The sequence below is a fragment of the Acanthochromis polyacanthus genome, chromosome 4 (assembly GCF_021347895.1).
Source record: "Acanthochromis polyacanthus isolate Apoly-LR-REF ecotype Palm Island chromosome 4, KAUST_Apoly_ChrSc, whole genome shotgun sequence".
Classification (NCBI taxonomy): Eukaryota; Metazoa; Chordata; class Actinopteri; family Pomacentridae; genus Acanthochromis; species Acanthochromis polyacanthus.
This window is the reverse complement of record NC_067116.1, coordinates 22,050,779-22,071,906: the sequence shown is the minus strand read 5'-3', so window position 1 is coordinate 22,071,906 and position 21,128 is coordinate 22,050,779. Positions and strand designations below refer to the sequence as shown.

The 21,128-nt window shown below is 39.2% G+C and overlaps 1 protein-coding gene across 2 annotated transcripts in view; it reads right to left on the bottom strand.

The window, feature by feature from the left end:
- fam163ab (family with sequence similarity 163 member Ab) overlaps positions 1-21,128 on the bottom strand; it is a 32,998-nt gene that overhangs the window by 7,123 nt on the left and 4,747 nt on the right. The gene's annotated exons all lie outside the window — the stretch shown is intronic.

Below are 21,128 nucleotides of genomic sequence, written 5' to 3'. Positions count from 1 at the left end.
ATGCCTTCAAATTCCTAGTTGACGAAAAAATGGGGGATGGAAAGTGAGTGGAGCTGAGGTGGGCCATGTCCTAAATAATAAGGTATCATCCTTGATAATGAAATTAGCTATAGACATATTTTTAGTGCCAGACTGCAAACATGTTTACTTCTGCTGCAAAGTTGGACAACTGAATACGAGGGTTTATGGGGATTGTGTTACTTTTGAAGCAATCTGAAGTGGCCATTTGTGGAACTACACTTTTTGGCACTTGCACAGCCAAAAACTTTTTCAGCCCTGGATGTTGCTGCATATTGGCACGATGTTCCCATGTTTCTTCAATTTTTGAAAGATTTTAACAATTTTGACATTTAAAATGCAAAAACAATGAAAGGGAATTCTTCTATCATTGTTTATTCTTCATTTATTCATAACAGCATAAGTCCCAGCTAGTTATCAGGCCTGTCGTGATTAATACAGCATCACCTAATCGCAATTATTTCATCTGACCTTGATCATTTTGCATAATTGTAATAATCCTTTCCATTTACTTGTATAAAAACAGCTGAATGAAATTAACTAAAATGCCATGCTTCGTTCACTATTTTCAAGCCATTTCCCACCATTTGTGCCCCTTTTTACTCTTTTGGTGTCATGTGACCAACTGTTAACTCGACATGCTTTTGATATTTGACCACCTGCTTCTTCATAAGCATCCAATGAAATTAATGTCAAGGATTTAGTTGCAAACCCAAACACCACAGCATCACCATGGGCACCGTTTGAAGCCAATGAAAAATGTAGAGCACAGTAAAGTGGAGGACGCAGTGTGTGGGATTTGCAGCAAAAAAAAGTGGCAGTCAAAGATGCCAATATCACTTATCTAAAAAGAATAAAGACATGGAAATTTTGTGACTGTGACAGCTTGAAATGCTGTAGAAGCAAATTAGGCAGGTTAAAGGAAGGGAAGCTCAGTAGAAAACTGCATTAAGGTGTGATGACGTATGCCTGATGTTATGAAAGTCTGAATCAGTTTCTTCAGGAAAAACACAATGAGCTAGAAGTCCTGTCAGACTCCACTGTGGTGAAGAAAAGATGACGGTGCTGCTCCCACAGGCTGCGATCTGAAATGCTACACTGGCACCAAGCTCATAAACCATGTTTCTGTCACAAAGTACACTAGCCTTCAATTATTTGTGGAGACCAAACGGGATGCCAGCTGACACATTCCTCTTAACATCATTCATCATAAGTCTCTCCAGTGTGTGCAATTTCAGCCTCGGTACACCAAACTATTTTTCATAATTAATGCCAGCACAGTGACTTGTACTGCAAGGAGGAAATGGAAACGGAGTCACCGCTGTCACCACATCATCCTTTACTCAGACACACAGACACAAAGTAATACACAGATTTGTTTTTATCTCCTGTTTACATGTTGCTCGGCAAGCACTTTGGGACAAACTTGTTGGTTAGATTAATCTGAGTTTACTTCGTGAGACAAACTGTCTGCATCAGCACACACACTGTACACACTCGTAAACACACACACACACACACACACACACACACACACACACACACACACACACACACGCATGCTGAGTGCAGACAGAAAGAAAGCTGGATCAGTCACAATTGGGTCCAGATTAGAGTGGCCCTCAAAACCCCACACTGCCTGAAGAGCCCTGGACACTGATAAGACTCTCTCACACACACTGCACACATACTGTATTCAAGGAGGCAAATATTGATTTAATAATCACCAAATAAATCACAGCATCCGAATAAAACAGCCATTAGAGCTGACAGCTGTCTTTACTGCACTCAGTGTACCAAAATCATTACATTCTATTTCCTAAACGACATCACTGAACCTCAGTATTCACCACCAATATCTGATCCAATGTAAGTTGTTAGTGCAGTATGGAATCTGATTAAGCCCACTGCATTTGAGGTGGCACCACCACTCCTGTCATTTGCATCAGTTTGCTGTACTGTACATGCATAATGCAGCAGGAAAGACGGCAGCTCGGGTCATCAAGGGTTTGCAGATCTAAGCAGAACTTTGAGATTGTTTATACACACATTTTCAGCTCCTGTGACACTTTGCTTCATAGAAATACGTTGAAGAAGTCACAGTTCTGGTTTCTGTGGCTCTGTATAACTACTTTAAATTTATATAATACTATTAAAAATGTTTCTCCGGGTGTAAGAATGGATGATGAAATCCAGTTGGTGAGTCACCTTGTCGTGAACTGGAGCTGCACTGCATTCTGGCCTCGGCACATTCATCATTAGATTATTTCTGGGCAAGTCATTATTTTTCTTGAAGCTTGGAACTAAAACATTTTAGCTTGAGGCAGAAAATACATGTGTTTATTCCACCCAGACAGTTCAATTTCACACTCTGAAACCTATCAGTCATTCTGATGACTTATATATTTACGTGCGTCTGTAAAAAATACTGATGTCTGTGAATGCTGAAATTGCATACTGTCTACTAATGGCATGGTAAGTTCCATTTGGGTAAAATCAAGTATAGTTAGGACTTTGTTTTTTTTTTAAATCTGAATTATTTGTGTATATGAAAGCATTTAAAAAAAATGCATAGTGTTGTTGGAAAGTTTGTAAAAACTTTTTTAGATCTTCCTAAATGTTCTGAAAAATTACAATCTAAAATATCATCAGATTTTCATACAAGGTTGGAATATACATAAACTGAACCCAATTTAAAAAATGAAAAAACATATACTTTAGAATTTATTTATTGAGGAAAATAATCCATTATTACATATTTCAGACTGGCAAAAATATGAAAAGGATTAGGAGGTAATATGAAGCTGAAATTGGAGTCAAGTGTTTCCAGAGAAAAGAATGAAGATCTTTGGTGGTCACTCTGTATCATTTAAAGCCCCATTCGGGTTGTTAATTTAACCCCGAAAACCTCATCTTTGTGTAATAAAGTTACATTTTTCTGAGATGTTTCCATGAAAACAATGCTTTTCTGCCTTAAACTGGTTTAGATCAAACTCTGCACTGTTACGTTCATCTGAATGTGCAGTGCTATGAAGTCCCCGCCTCTACCTTCAACTGAGTTCAGATACAATTAGCATTAAATCACTGTTATTATCACACATTATTCCCAAATACTAGCATCAGGACCAGAAGAAGTGTACTGTCATCCTCTCTGATGACTGATAAACACTTAGTAACCCTGATAACATTGACAACCTCTTGTGGTCATATGAATAACTGCATGTAAAATGTTCTCACCCTGTAAACGTACAAAATGAAGCTTTGTAACATGCAGGAAACACAGCGACAGGGTATGTTTGCACCAGAATCTAACCAAGAAGTTTTGGGGTCCAAACTTAATCAAATAAAAATTGAACATGCAAGTAAACACAGAATGAAAAACAGTCAGTAAAAACATAAGTCACAGTGAAACTAATGAGCTCAATATACAGTGGAAGAAGCCCCTACTGGTATATTTGTATTGGAAGAATGCAAGATGATAGCAGTTACTGTATGGTTTGATAACATTCAAAACAGATAAACCTCCACACACCCCTTCACTGTTTGATGCAGCTTGAGTATACCAGCTCACCTAAACACTGCTAATCTACCCTACGTCACGATGGTAAGTTGTATAATTAGAATAATAACCGAAACAGAATGAAGAAGAAAGAAGCATTCTGATGAAGAAGTATACAAAAAGGCCCAACCTGCAATTTGACAGGACTGGTTCTTGAGGTTTGTTACATATTAAACCTCAGAAGCATGAATCTGTGTTTTGATGGTCATCGGTGCACTGCAGTGTTAAAGTGGAAATGCTCAGCCATGGTGCTGACCGCTACTTTTGCTCATGACATATCATCGTTCATATAAAAAGGGGAGGACACCCTGGACAGCTCATCAGTCTATCACAGGGCTACACAAACAAACAAACATTCACACCTACAGACAGTTTAGAAGCACCAATTAACCTCAGCATGTTTTGGACTGTGGGAGGAAGCTGAAGTACCCAGAGAAAACCCACACATGCACAGGGAGAACATGCAAACTCCATGCAGAAAGATCCCACGCCCAAGACGGGATGCAAACTGAGGATCTTCCAGCTGTGAGGCGACAGTACTAATCACCAAGTCACTATACAGCCCTCACTACAACATTAAGGCACATAATCTAGGAGGTCACACAGGAACCCAAACTAACTTCTGAACCAGGCGTGAACTAACCGTGACGTCACCCGTTGGTTTCAATGTCGAGAAAATTAAGCCCGGATTTTGCTACTTCCTGGTCGCCGTTTTGGATTTTTTGGAGCCAGTGACGTAAAAAGCGTCATCAAACAGGCTGGACCGGAGAGCAACTCGGGGCAGGACCAGTCAATGGGACTGTCAATCAAGTATAGCCACGCCCCCTGGCACCGCCAACTTTAACGATTTATTTAAAATTCAGTATTGATTTATTTCAAGATCGACCACCTGATCTCTCATTTTGACCATGAAAACTAACGGGGAAAAAATCCTGAGCTGTAGAAAATCAGTCTATCAAATTTGATTTTTTCCGGTGATGAATTGGAGTCTATGGAGCCAAAGCTTTTTGGAGCCAACCCTAGCGGACGGCGTGATATTGCAAGTTTTTGACACTTCCGGGTGGGCTTCAATTTTGGAGGCAGATGCTACATCCACTTTATATACAGTCTATGTTCTGAACAACTGAAGGCCTCTCTCACATTGGCTTATGTCAGTAACCATCTGGAAAACACTGAACAACATGCTGTACATAGAAATGCAATAAGAAAGCTTCTGCCAATGAACTCAAAGGTTTGCATAGTTTAGCCACTCAGATCTGAGTAGCTAAACTATGCAAACCTTTGAATATGTAATATTGAATTAGTTTACCCAATGAATCGGTAAGAAAGTATAACATTGTCATCACATTTGTTAAGTTAGGGTTTTCTTTATCTATCTTTCGGACTTGTATGAAAATGTGATTACATTTTAGATCATATTTATGCAGAAATATTAAAAAATCCTACAGATCAACCAAATTTTAATTGGGGTCATTTATTGCCAGACTTTGATGTATTGTGTTACAGAAATTCCTCCAGCAGTGTGGTCACTGTTGGCTGATTCACCCAGCTAGAAACAAAGAATCAGAGCAGATGAAAGAATAAATACATAATCTTCCTGTTTAACTAGGTACACACCTCTATCCATGTAGAATAACAACAGAAAGGTATGGATGATATTATTGAAGTAGTGCAGTTTTTTTTTAATCAAGATAGCAAAACATCCTTTGGTAACATAAATAAAACAGGTCTTACTGAATATCACATTTTCTTAGATTCTTATGAAACAACATTAACTGCTCCCAGCAACCACTACCGTCCAGCATCTACGTCACATAAAATTCACACTGACTGGGCAACAACACTGCTTGCTAATGATTGTATAAGACAACACAAAACATTGATAAACAGGAATCACCTTAGAGTGGCATGCCAAGCTGAATGAATGAAAAGCACATACAATGCATTCACTCAGACAATCAAGGTGTATAATATTATATGAGATGCCCTTATCACAAGACTTCTGTTGATTATTTGCAATAATGCTTCTGACAGCAACACAAGGGATGTTTTAGTACATGGAAGCACAAAATTTAAGCATAAAGCAGTAATATATCAGCTTTTAAAACTGCAATGCATGGTTTGTATTACATCGCAATAATTTTATCAACAGGTTCGGCTGGCTTATGTTGCTTTAAACATATATTTGTGCATTGCATTGTTAAAAATAATCCTATGCTATAAAATCCCTCACATAACTGTTACATTAACTTATGTTTTATGATGCATGTTTTTGTCATTTGTTATGATAGACAATATATGCTACATTGTGTTTCACTCCATTATGTTAGATAATGAAAAGGTCTAATAATACAGTGTAGTACACTCTGTTGATGCATAAAAGGGTTTTCACCTGCAATCATTGGTCTTTAATTTTTGTGGGCTTTATCAGCCTTTTTTATTAGCTTGTTGGCACTTAATTGTACCCACTTCTCTTATTGCTTTCCTTTGTCTCTGTCCCACAAGGTATTTTATTTGTAGGATAAAAAAAAAACCTTTATGTTGTAAAACTACAGGTCTCCCAGATGCCGTTTCTGGCAAATCAGAGTAATGAGAATATGACAGAAGAGCGCTCACTCTATGATGGAGTGTTCCCTCCAGATTTCTCAGCCATCAGTCTTCAGCAGCATATGAAGGACCTTGACTGCCACAGAGAATTTTTACAAGATTGATTTTTTGGATCTTAAAGTGCTCAAACCACCAGTCACACAGCGTCTGTCTTTACTTCTCCAAACACACTACAAACATAATCCGCACTTGAAACATTAAGTCTGTAGTTTCATCCTCACATCGGTGTCCTGGAGCACTGAGTATTGACACGATTTGAGGATTTTGAAGTATTTGTAACTTCAGATGAGCAGCATTTAAATGAACTTTTACTATGTGCAACACTTTTGAACCCACCAGATCCTAAAAACACTGCAGTCCTGCTCAAAGGAAGACTTTTAATTTTAATAGCTGACACGCAACAATGCATGGTTTTCCCTGAAGATCCCTAAAACCTGTAACTGGTAAAGCATCTAACGAACTACTCAACAATTCTTTATTTAAAAAAAAACAAAAAACAGACCTGACGTGGTGTCCCTCAGGGTTCTATCATAGGTCCTGTTCTCTTCAGTCTATGTTAGCAATTGTTGTTATTAGAAACACATCACAAGTAAATAACTCAAGAACTCTTAAAGCTGAATCTGGAAAAGAAAACTGACTTCAGTTGTAACAAAAGCTGGGAAAGAAAATCTGAACAGTAAAATTAAGTAAAGTTAAGCTTTTAACTCTAAAAGGTTGTGTTATTGTACCACTCTCCTATTTGGTGTATCTAAGAAACTTTACTGGACTGTTAAAGCATGTTAACAACCACCCTGTCTCAACTCTAGTATGTTCAGCTAAACTGTATTCCCCTTCACATTTTAAAATAAACATAACCTGCCAGACCACCATGGGAACTTCTGCTGCCGAATAAAGTTCTTTCGTTTTTAGTTTTAACTGTGCATCCAAAAACATTTAAGTTGGAATAAATGTAGTTTTATCAAACAAACTAATTTTGTAGATCAGTCCTGGAAAATGAGAACCACACACATTTTCTTTTTATTCTAAGCATAAGAAAGTTGCAACATGATGTATTTGAGCACACCATGATGTTCATGCTGAAAGAATTTATTGAGCAGGCCAACAAATTACTGAGCAGCTGTATGTCCAGTTTCTCATTTAAGTGCTACTAAGAAACTATGTTGTTGGGTAGATCTTTAAAAAGCCTGACAGCCTCTTTCATTTTGTTGGCTGTTTAGTGGGTCAAACTGGAAGTGAAGGTTAAAACAGCTCAGAATTTAATGCTGCCATCACATCAGTATGAAGAGTTAATGTTTATATCAAATTCAAGGAGAGAATTGTCACTCATCGACTGCACTTGAAATGTACTTTCAGCTATGGTGTCATCAGACCACAGTAACAAGTTAGTATTGTAGGCTGTCTTTGCAAGGTTAATATGGCCTGTGCCTCCCAGAATGTGGATGAGGTACAGGTCTAATATTATTTCCTTCCCAACTTTATTCCATTTCTATAGTTGTTTATTTAATTTTTGGCTGCCTGGGAACAGAAGTGCCTTTGATTCATGGACTTAACATAATACAGGACTGTGTATGAGCGTGTGAGAATGCTTAAATGTACCGTAAGCACAAAAATCTGTTTTTTAAACCTGCCAAATCTCCTGTTAAACTCCTCTCTGCTCCTGACAGCTTCAGGTGTCTTAGCAGCAGCAGCTCAGACCTAAATTCCATCCAGGGAATAATTCATGCACAATTTCATCCCTCAGTCTTAATCTGGAAAACCACCATTTTGTCATCCGAGCTCCACAGCTCCACGGCTGCAGTTGTAAGCAGAGAGAAAACAAGTCACACATCCAAACAGGATTCACAGTCACAGTTGAATTGTAATTTGTCTAATCCTGTTATCTGGCGTTCCAAAAGCTTCTCTCTATCTGCTTCCTCTCTCTGCCGTCTATGCTGCGGCCCGGCGTGGGCGTCTGTGTGAGTTTGCATGTGTGTGTAAGCATGTGTTTATTTGCATGCGTGGGTGTGAAGTAAACACATTAGGGTTGGGGAGGTGTTTTCGAAATTGGGGTATTTCTTTTACATAAAGATTATTTACCGTAAAAATACTATCATGGATGAAATGCCAAAACAAAAACAACATAATCTACTGAAGACACTGGAAATGTTGACAGAGTGACGGATCCCAATAAACTCACAAGATGACTGGATTATTCTGCTTTTTTCTGATGTTGTGAGGTTTAAAGTTCACCTGTGTTTGATGATTGTTAAGCTAGTTCACTTCTATCTAGTGATATTGAAAATCTCATATCTTTTGTCACTTGGGAGTAGAATAATTTTGCCTGCTTACATCAGGCTCCCTCTAAATGGTCCTTAAGGAGACAGTCTTTTTTATAGCATTCATTAAACAATATGGGTTTAACTTAAGTTTTACACTCCGAAAATCCTTTTCAAGTTTTGACGGTTTTGCACCGCTGAAACCTCCATACTACTAACTGACTTCTCCGTATTCATTACACCAAGATACTCAAACCAAAGACAAGTAAAATGAATAACATTGATTGTGCTGTTATAATGCAACATTCTGCTAGGAAGAATTGGGTCCTGGCATTCATGTGGCTGTTCATTTGACATCCTTTGGAATGGCACTCCCAAACAGACAATTTGCTTCAACCTTACTGCTGCAAACTGCTCAGGAACAGTTTGTGGAACACGACAAAGAGCCAAAGGTGTCGAACTTTATACTCCTTACATCCCAGTCCAGATGAGCATCTGTGAGGTCCTCAACAAAAACGCACAGGATCCCATGATCTCCTGCCAACGTCCCAGTGTCAGACACCACAAGAGGTCCTGTGTTCATATGCTGAAGGGTCAGATGTGTTCTTGTGGCACCACGATACGCAGGCGGGTTTATTGTTGTTGCTAATCTGTGTAGATATAAATGTGTGAATAGCAAAAATTCTTTTTTGAAATGATGGTTATCTATTTAGGCGAGATGTGTGTAATAGGACAAAAGTAGACATATTACCTTTGCATTCTGCCTATTATTACTGCTTAAATGTGACTGTTAACCTTAAAGTGACCGAGTGGGGTCATTTATGACCCCAGCCATATAATTATATTTGCCATATTTATATCTTTTATCCGAAAAATGTTTCCTACCATGAATTTGTCAATCTACTAGTCCTACAGCTGCTCATAGTTTTTTGTAGAGATTGGCCAACTGGTGTGACAAGGATAATGGAAACTTGTCTGGGGTCACTTATGACTCCAGAAAGATGTACAGGGTTTTTACTATTGTAGGCCTTAGTTTTATTTATTTATTTGTACCTCTAATCGCTATATTTCAGTGTTTTGCAGTGCACTATAGCTGGTAGACCTACATTTTTAGCCACAGCTGCCCTGCGGCAGACTGACTGGCTGCCAATCCACTCCTACAACCCTTCTGACCACCACCAACATTACACAGCATACACATTCATACACCAGTGTAAGTGGCAGCACTGGAGGTAAGGTGGGTAAAGTGTCTTGCATTGGACGAACAGCTCTGCCACCTGAGCCACAGCCGCCCCTAATCTAAATACTTCTCTGCATGTTACATTGCACACATACAGACAAGATGTTTGTGTAGATTTTGTTTTTATGTACTTTTGATTTACTATTGAGGAAACAAAAGGAATAAAGTTTTAAAAGAAGTGGCAGACAAAGCGTGTCTAAATAAATGTTACTGCGTTCTTACAATGCATCATATTGTTCATATGGTTTTACTTTAGCTCTGAGTCAAAAATGATTAAAATCCATGAATAATTACAGAAGGTTATTTTAGAATATCCATCTTAAACTGCAGTGAAGTGGAATAGGTAAGAAAGCACAAAAAGAGGCACTAAAGTAGACATATTCCTGTGTAAAATGTAGTGGGGTCATAAATGGTCTGTATTTATATAGCGCTTTTCCACCTGCAAGGTACCCAAAGCACTTTACATGATACGTCACATTCACCCATTCACACACACACTGATGGCAGAAGCTGCCATGCAAGGCGCTAACCACAACCCATCAGGAGCAATTAGGGGTTAGGTGTCTTGCTCAGGGACACCTCGACATGAGCACGACGGGCCGAGGATCAAACCAGCAACCCTCCGGTTGCAAGACGGCCACTCTACCCACTGAGCCATGCCGCCCATGACCCCAGTCGGTAATTTTAGTCGCTAAAATAGCTTGGTCGCTTGAGGGTTAACTGTCACTCGTGCAATTTCTCAACTAAATACTGTTAAGAGGAGGTTGTTACAAGACAAAGTGCATTTTTTTTCTTTTTGCACATTGTACAAATTAAAGTTGTTTGATTCCAGAAGTTCAGTTTTCAGGGTACTTTTAAACACAGTAAAAGACGTAAACAAAGTAAATATCGAAAAGATTACATCATATGTGGAAAGAAAACTGTCAAAACTTTTTTAAATAGTTCACAACTCCACATTTAGGATGCTTTAATATATCTGTTGATAAATAGATTCACTTCCTGGAATGAAACGCTTATATGTAGACTTGAAATCCCTCTTCATGTCCTAAAGAAACCACAGAGGCTCAACCAACCGTTATCCCGTCTTCCCTCTTAAGCTGCCGCAGCAGTTACGGTCCAGCGGACAGAGATTGATGACACAGAACATTTTAGTTCAATTACTTGATTTTGCTCAAGGTCATTTGGGGCAAAAGAATGCAATGAATGTAGAGAACCACTCTCCAGAATGATCCTCTTGGCCCTATAAAAGCGTATGATCGATACAGATGGTAAAACGGCTTCGTCCCCGTGAAGATGGAGAGAGATAGGACAACAGAGTATTGGAACACACTTTGAGTCTATTTCTCCGTCCAATCTGGACCATGTTCTGATGCTGTATAAGCTGCTGGCAGATTTATAACTGGTGTACATTATGCCGTTATGCAGCTCTCCAGGCTACTGTACTCCATCCTGCCAGCTCCTGATTCAGCCTTTCTGCACACTCGCTGTGACTCAAGACGGGGTGAATACCTTTACTCACATGGCAAATGAAATATTTATTGCTCAGAGTTCATCTGTAATTTTTATACAGACATCAAATTCAATTTCAATTCAATTTCATAAAAGACTATCACTAGATATCTAGGACAGTGTGATGACTACGGCTCTCTGATCTGTCGTCTACCCTCTACTACATTTTTACTACTATTACAGACATGAGTGCGCTGCTAATAATACTATTACTGAGATTAATACATTTATGACAACAGCTGTTAGTGTTCTACGAAAGCTGCATAGCTACTCCTGTTCAAGAGTTAACACATAAAACGTAACAGCACATAATTATTTACTATGTTCTCAAAATATATCTGCTCAAATCACATTGGTAACTAGAAAAGCACTCAGAGAGCGCAGTACTCCACCAAGGCTGCTCAGCTGATGTATCATTTCCAACAGATTAATTACCTTGTGCTGAGCACAGGCATGTGTTATGCATGTGCATGTTATGTATGGATAACAAATTGCGTGCAAATTACTCTTAAGTCTGTTGATCAGTTCATCACTTTTAGCAAGCCTTTGGTTTACTGGTGTTGAAATACCCATTCCCTCCATGCTTTTATTTTGAAGGCGTATTTTTAATGTTATGAACTTTTATTTTGTCACCATTCCAGCAGCACAGGAAGTGTTTATCTAAGAAGCGGTTTCTTGACATGACGAAAACACCCCACAATTTAATCATTTGTTCCTTGTATGATTTCCATCTGATAAATCACAGTCAATTTGTAGTAGGATCACAATCATGTGATGGTCAGCAGGTAACTGACACAGTGTTTACTTGTTGTCATGGTTACAGTGACGCTATATGTCCCAATGGAAAATCCTTAACAAAGCCCTGGATCCAGACTATAAGCCGCATCACTGTGAAAATTTAATGAGGTGGTCCTTGTGTCATTTCTGACTTCCCCTGAAAATTTCATCTAAATCTGTTTCTTAATTTTTTAGTAATGTTTCGCACAGACAGACAGGCAAATTCACAGACAAACGTAAACCGATCATCACATAACTCCGCTGTTCCTTGGCGGAGTAATAATGTTGTTAGTGTCTAGGGGGCTTTCAGTTTAGTTCATTAGATTGAGACATATTATACCAACTCTATATTTTTATTTTGGTACTCCCTAGAGTAGCTTTGCATGATTCAGAGTTCTAAAAAAATCCTTATTTATTTCATATTTCCTGTTTTACAGCCACTCAGTTGTGTCTCTGCCTTACACAGGCAATGTGGGCTCTGGTCTCTGGAATGTCTTCCTACCTGAAAACCAGCTGTTTTCTGATTGGTCAGCTTCTGGAAGCATGCTGTGCACAACCTCATTTTCCTGCCAATGTGGAGGTTCTGAAAGTAAACTGTGTTAAGCAACATAATTTCTTGTTCATCATTATAAATGGCAACTTATCAAATGCATCTGTACATGTTTGAGCCATAATTCCATCCACAATATGAGAATGAGCATCTGCAGCAACAAATATCACAGCAAGATGTGTCTGTTGAGTGACTACACATTATTTGTACATTGGAGTGCATTAAATGTCAATAATACTATTCTCAAGTAGGCTGTTCTGTGAGAATGTGTACACACAATTAGCATAAAGACCACACTGAGATGGCTGTATTGAGGAGTCTGTAATGTAAACCATCTCAAAGGTAAGAAAAACATAGGAAATCTTTCATTCAGAGCAGTCTGAAGCTCACAAGGATGACTTTTACATAAGTTAACTCATTATCTGAACTTTTTGCAGCATCTAATATGACCATTCAACATTGGAAAAATTGCAGGTGGCGCAAAGCCAACAATAATAAGCCAACAATGCATAAGGTTTTGCTCAAACCTGGTTCACTTAATAACAATGACGATTAGATCTGATCAATGGCTACCAGATCAATGGCATTCCAAAAACAACTGGCAGAAACTGGAGGATCAGCTGTTTCAAACATCCCTCCTTTAACTCACCAAAAGCTGCTGGAGTGCTCTTTGGAAAGGCATTGTACCGTTTTAACTGCAGTCTACATCAGCAGATTGTTCTCACACAGTCAGCCTGCTCCAGTACTGAAATGCATGGATTAGTACAAATGTTGAGTAGGTCAGTGCGAGAAAAAACATTCCACTTCCCAGGTTAAACAGACATCATCACATTTAGATATTTAACACACGTACAGCCTGCAAGACTGTTCAGCCAACAGGAAGGTAAAGCAGCACTTCTTGTTGTCCACAGATGCTGCCTCTTTGTTTAGTTCAAATAGGCCCTATAAAATAACCTTTCTTTCCTTTTATGCTAAGAAAGGTTCATATCAGGAGAACTGGTTTTGGTTTACACTGTTCTGAACATGATGCAAATCCCCCTCCTTCAAATCCTTCCTAAGTGGGGGTAAACCAAAACCAGTGCCACTGCTGACCCGAGCTTGGAAAGAGAAAGCAAACAGCTGAAGACTCAGAAAGATTGCTGAAGGGAACTGTGACAGCATCGCTTTGAGCAAACAAAATATTGCTTACTGCTTTTATCCAGTACAACCAGCTGCACCAGTAGACAAAGCACAATTTAGAAAATAACCAACACTCAGAACAGCACGACAAGTTGAGGCCAGAGGTGAGATTTATAGAGACAGGCAGACTTACATCTGCTGCAGACGTCATCGAGCATAAAACAAAAGACCACTAAATGTCGAAATTATACAGTGAACTCACCAGCAGAGTTACAGTTTCATACTAACTGTATACAGTGCTCTTTATTACAGAGTGTATTTGTAATTAGTAAGCAAAATATTTCAACATTTTATGCATGTAGGAAAAAATACAACATCTGCACTATCTGCACGAGCACTTATTGTGAGAAGCTCCTCTACTTCCTTTGCTTTGGAGGACAGTAGTGTCCATCAATATAAGTCATTTTTCACTGTTTTTAGAGTACATTTCTGTATGTTTCCCCCCCTGTTTAGAATAGCTACATACAGGAGCATGGAAAATTTTCAGCTAAAGAATGAGCATGCAGACAGTTCAACATTGAGACACAATCACAGTTTGTTAAGATTCATAACAATCTGAACCAGCAAACTCCTGCTTCTAACCTTCGGGGGACAGTTCGGACCACAGAGCTACTGACTCACTCGCACTTCAAACTGGAAGGCTTCAATTGATTTTCTAGTCAATTTATGTCCAGTTCAGACAGATTCACAGGGAAGAGCTTGAGCAGGAAAAGGACCTGACAGTAAAGATCCTGGCTGCTTTGCGTCCCCATACTTTACGAGGTTTACAGGGATTTCATTATAGCTGCTCAGCTCATCCCCTGCCGTCCTGCGATATGCCAGCTTCTCCTCACACTTGGCAGCAGTGCAGCGCCGCTGAACGCACACCCAGTATAGGGCAGCGGGCAGCCAGGGAAGCTGTAATTACTGTACCTCCATTCTGCTGGTCAGCACGGCAGTCTCATAAAAGGAAATGAAACGGCCCAGCTTCCATCTTTGAGGGAGTAATGTACCACGAATATTACATTAGCATACATTCACATGAACATTTTATCTGTGACAGTTAATAAAGAGAGGAAGCAGAGCCACAGATGACAGGGCCAGCAGCAGGAAGGCAGGCCTGCTGAGGTGGTTCCCTCCGCAGTAGAAGGACAGAAGCAGAAGCTAGGGTTCAGTGATGTGCTTGTTTTCCCATCCAGGCTGTCTTGAATTAGCCATTATACAAAATATATTGCACTAATGGCAAAGCAGTTGCCATTAAGTAATACAGCATCCACTGGTTCTCCTCGAAGTATTAGGGATTAAACTGTACTACACTCACACTTTTACATTTCCACTTCTATACTGCATGATGTCAGATGTGAGGTTGTTCTGTTAATGTACAGCATTTGGATTTTGACTATGACTTAGAGCTGACTTACAGTCTTCTGGCAGACATTTAATCCATTGCACAAAGCGTTCTGGTTTTAGACTATTATCCGAGTGACTAATTTGCATGAAGTCTGGGTAACTTAGAGACTTTTTCTAACTAAAAAGATGTCACCGAATCACCATGTCAAACTACTGGGTTCAACAAACAAATGGAAGAAACCTGTATGAATTCAACAAAGCAGACTGTATAAATAATGATGAACAAAGCGTCTGTGACATTACTCATTGATTTTCTGAGCATTGGTTTTGAAGCTCAGTTTGGTGGCATCGCCTAACCTCCATCTATACAAAAATAAGCAAACAGGTGGCAAACAACTACCCTCACACTGTTAACTATGCAAAATGTTATGGCTTAGTGCAATTTAAACAGGTGAATTATATAAAAACTCACTTCCATACAATCATCATTATGAGCTACAGAGACCAAAACAGTTTGAGTGCAAGGCTGTAAACATGTTTATTTCTGCTGTAAAGTTGAGCATTTTAACATGGGTGTCTATGGGGATTGACTCACTTTTGGAGCAGCTTCAAGTGGCCATTAGATGAACTGCAGTTTTTGGCACTTGCGTATTGGTTCCATTTTAGAGCCTTGAGGTTGAACACATGCATTTTACGGAAACATTCTTTAAAGAGTGTAACAAAACAAAACAATTCCATAGTATCTAGTGCGGCAGGGCCCAGTACTTTTTTTTAACAAGCAAAATTTAGAGATAAGCAGTCACCGCAGTCTCTGAGAAAATCTTCCCTTATTGATCACTCCACCATGTTCTTACTAAAAATATAATTATAAGTCATGCTTTTGCTTTTATTGCAAATTCCAGCTGGTGTCACTGATTGTTTCCATGAAAACATGGCCCTTAGTTCTGAGTTAGTGGAGTAGTAGGGTGTATGGCCTTAGATTTTTACTCATAGTGAGTCAGTTTTTATTTGATCAGAGCAAAACTGAGACTGGAACAACACTACAGATCAGGCCAAAACATCTTAGTGAACCAGTCTGCAAACACTGTCCAAAGCTTTATCCACAACTGTCAAAACAGAGCCCAGCCTGACAATGCTTGAGTGAGAATAAATTTCACTGTGTTGCTAAAACCCATCTCAACACGTGGCTATGAATAAGACTGAATGTATGACCTTCAGCTTACAGGATGGTAACCGAATCCACTGTGCCATCCTGCCAACAGCCAGGCAGACACCCAGAAGAGGAAACGCTTCCAGGACAAACAACCACTCAGATCTCCTCTCATCTCCCTGCATTAGTTAGGTTGTAGCTCTCAGGTAATTGTTTTCCCATTTGAGAGTGTCATTATGATTTCATATAAGTCAGTGCAATAACACAGGCCGTAAAACTCAGGAGGTAATTTAACAAATCTCAGGGGTTTTAAAGACTTGTCCTTTAATCAAAATATCTTCAATTATGTAGAAACTGAACTGAAATATTAACGTGTTTTAAATGTCTTCTGTCTTCGTTGACTAGGGAAGATGCAGCTGGAGAGCTGTTGTTCTCATCCCATTCTGTGCAATCTTGGTTTGTGTCAAGTTGCAGGGACAGAGATTGTGGCAGGCTTTAAATCTCCGGCATAATGTAAGTGGGAGGAAAGAGATAAAAGAGATAAAACACCCTGCGGAAATCCCACAACTTTATCATGCACCAATTTCATCTTGAGAACATCAGTATCTTAACATGCACAGCAAAGGAACTAATCAGCTTAAGGCAATATTCAGATTAAAAGGTTTACATGGTTTGAAGTAATGTGATTTCTCCAATATTTTGTTTTACATGGATTAGTTTCCAGACTGGTTTTGTATGTATGTAACCATGTAGCACATAGAAAATAAGACTAAGGTTTTGGTGTTGTCTCTAGTGACCTCTGACACGTCTTATGAGGCATGTTCAGAGATGTCATAAAGGATGAAATGTATTATGAGCACTGTATGATCAAGATTGTAGCTTGGAAGTGTTATTTATGTATAAAGGGGAATCACTGATGTAAAAGGTTTTTAAAGTGCCACCTTGTGATAATTGGTTGGATTCCAATTCGTTTTTCAAAAGCTCACCTGTAAAAATTCATGTGCAACATTTTCCTTCATGAATAAATACCCTCAAAAATTAAACTCTTATGTACAAGATAGGTTCTTTTGAAGGAAAAGTTTTGAAGGGGGGGAAAAAAAGCAGAATATACAGCCTGTTGGATTAACTCATGGGTATAAACGTCCAGCGAGATATGGATTAAGGATGTGAAATTGAAAGACATGAATAAATAAACACATATCATTATCAACAAAATTCATACCTGCCAGCTGAAAATGTATGTGTCAGCAGGAATGCAGTTACATCTCAGTGGTGCAACATGTTTTATTCATATGGAATGTATATTTTAGCACATATTTCTTACATGCTGACTTCAAGTCACAGGAATATGATCTGCGTCCTGTCGCCTCTGACTTGTTTCCACCTTACTATTCACTGCATGCATGTAAGGGAAGAAAGGAGTGGATTACGGCTCCTTCTCCAGAAGAAAATCAGAAAAACTGCTTACTGCAAGTGTAGACGTTGGATCTAAGATTCGAGCAGTGCTTGCGTAAGGGAACCGTTACAGAATCAGTTCTACATTTCACTTCATGATGAATAAAACAAAGTTGGGGAGCTGGTGGGTAGTGACGAGAAAGGGCTGAAATTTCACGAAAGAAGATATTTTAAGAAAAAAAAAACAAAAAGCAGTCAGAGAAAATGTCTCCTCAGCAGGAAAAGTTGAAATAGGTGGTCAAGGTAAGTGTCTGTGTAGATACTGATCTGAAACTCAAATGACCTGTAGTTCAACTCCCAACTCATGAGCAGGTTTTTTTGGGCTACGAGGGAGATTTTATTCCTTTTACAAGGACAAAACTATCAGATTGATGCTTTTGACATGTTTCCAAGTCGTTTCCTTGTTACATAACAGTTTTTTGGGCGGAGGAACATAATCATATGATCCATCCTCAACTAGAAATCTGTGGTGAAAAGACATTGCATGAGATTTTATGTGGCTGTTGATTCGGAGAAAATGTCACAATCACTTGGATTTTCAAAAGGTAAAAAGTGTGTGTATAGTAAGTTTTTGGAATGTATTTCTAGTTTGAAGGGCGTGTTAGCGTAGGCATATGTCTGTCGGTCTCATTATGTCTGGAAGTGTGTCTATAAGTGTGTACGTCTGTATGTGTATATGTGTGTTTCTGATGAGTCACCACGGATACAGCAGCCAGCAGCAGTAGAGCTACGTTAGCAGATAACAGCATTTCTCTTCCAGAGGCCTCCGGCTCTGCCAACAAGCCTTCCTCTCGCTGGCCTCATCCTCACCCAGCATGACTGCGCTTCACATCCACACTACTCAAGTTGCGCACGGTAAAGTGTCACAAATTTCAATCCGAACCCCCATAAGAATAAGTGAAAGTAAATGTTACCTGATGTTCTGGAGCCTTTGCTGCAGGTAAAAATATACTGCTGTCTGGAGAATACCTGCTGGATAGAAGTGTGTAAATAGCAGAGGCTGCAGTGGGATGCTCAGAGTCCTGTGGGACTCACTGGTGTGTGTGTAAAAGGGTGAACGAGAAACACGTTGTAAAGAGATTGGTATGAACCCAGCTAAGGATAAAAGGCACCATATAAGTGTGGATCATTTACCATTTACTGAACACAAATCTGAAGGTAGTTTTAACTTTGCAACAGGAGGAAGTGGATAGTTAAAGCTATAAACTGCCAGTCCTGGGAGTAACTAACCTGAAAGATGGACAAATTAAGTTGTAAAGAAGATTAGAGTGAGTTTTTCCAATAGAAAAGCAACGCATTGGAAGAATTCGGACTAATTTCCCTGTTTTTGCTGACAAGGATGAAAAAGAATTTGACTTTTTTGCGGCAAATCTGCAATACAGTATCTTGACAAACAATGGTGTCACATCTGGCACCTCCAGGTTGAGACATGTGCCTGCTCTATTATCTCTAAGAATTAGGTAAAACTTCTTAAGAACATAGTCGTAATTTTGCTATGTTATGCTATATTGTCTTTCCATGCATGATGGGAGAAGACAAGAATCATCGTAATTCTGTATTGTGAGGGTGTGATGGTCAGAAATCCAGTGGGATGGTATTTAAAAAAAACAGTCATGCAAAGAGCTGGAATAAACAATCATTCAGTGTCTACGGAAGCAGAGCTGCTGTGTATCTACAAGCATTTTGTGCTTTGGCTTTAATCCCATGGAATAAGATAATGATGTGAAGTTAAAAAAAAAAGTATGTAAAAATGGGTTTAAGGTATTAAACACAAATTATCTCTGGTACAAAACTGCAACATCCACAGTCCCAATCAGATTGATGTTGTCCCCTATTTCACTCCCTGTGTCCGAATTTAAAGATAAAATGTTGTCTTTTTAAATTAATAACCACTGAGCTGAGTAAACAGTTTTCTTGTTTGAGTGAAGCAATCTGGACTTGTAGACTTCTCACTGACAATACTGACAATAAGAAAAGAAAAGAATATTTACCGTACCAGTGGTAAGATGAAAAAGATTGTGGTTGTCTTTTAAAAATGGGTTGTGTTTTCTTAAATGACCTGTTGGGTTTGGCTGTTTGGTTTGGATGACAGAAGTCGGTCATTTCTGGACTCACAGACCATCAATGCAAGAATGTAACATGAAAAATGAGGTGTTTATTAACGTAAATGAAGGGAAGTTAATGGCAGGCTGGAAGCAGTCAGTGCCAGTTGGTGACTCAAGAGACTCCCGGCTCCGAGCACACAGATCCACAGGAGACGAGTCCAGCTCATGAGAGTGCAGGAAGGCCCTCATCTTTTCTTAAGTGTCAGCATAAGTTCTGCCTGTGAGCTACTACAGCAGTGAGACATAGTGTTGATTGATTCCCCTAGATATTAACAAGAATATTTGCATGGCTCTATGGTTTAAAGCTGCACAAAGAACCATGTAAGATCATATTTTAGTGTTATTCATGTATGACAACCTGCCAGGCTCTGCCAAGCACTAATGTTAAATCATCATGTGCAGGAAGCAGGAGACTCTGTGTGCTGGGCGCACAGGAACAAATGGATCCATCATTCTTTGTTGAACACATCTATTAAATAAAAGCATCTTTCTCCTCCAGATACCAGAAACCAGCCATCAGTGGAGATTGAAGTCGATTTTAAAAACGTAGCGACCTGATCATGACAGCATTACGGTAAGTCTGGTGTCGTGTCCTGCTAACGCCATGCTGCCGTTTGCACATGACTCATCTCAGCTTTAATGTGTGACTACAGTACAGTCGACTCTCAACTGTACGGCAAGAAATACCAATCCCTCAGCCACAAAACCCTTAAGGGCTTATGAATAATTCACACACCACTCCAGAAACACTGAAACACTCTTTTCTTCCCTGGGTAGTTGGAGACTCTCCCCATCCACCCCTGCCCCAACACAACAAACACGCATATACACGCCACTACCACAACCTTAAAAACACTCTTCCATGCATGTTGTCTCAGAAAATACACTGAGTGGAGCGCCAGCAGCAGGAAGCAAGACAGGACTTTACTCTTAAGGCAGGCTGAGTACAGCAGTCTGCCTCCAGACAGCAAGAAAGACAAAATCTATGACACACAGGCCGTTCCTTTAGTAACAATGGCTTTACTTTGATTAAAAATATCTCATTTATATTCTATACACTGCAGAGCAGGCTGAGATTGTCATGATGCTAGGACTCTTTTGCCAGGAGAGGCTTAATTATAATTACAGTATGCATTTTATCACAGGCTACTAACCTTCAGATGTTCATCTTGTGTGGACATGATGCAAGATCATGGTTCATGTTTGACAGCAAGTTTTAACCACTTGTGATGGGCTGTAGGATAATTATGAGAAGCCTGCCACACTCTATAATTTAATGTATTTTTTGGTTTCCAATCACAACTTTGATACTTAAAAATGTAGCAAATGAAAATGATAAAATGTTCAAAAAAAACTGATAACCAAAGAACTGCCAGAATATTTGCAGTAGGACAG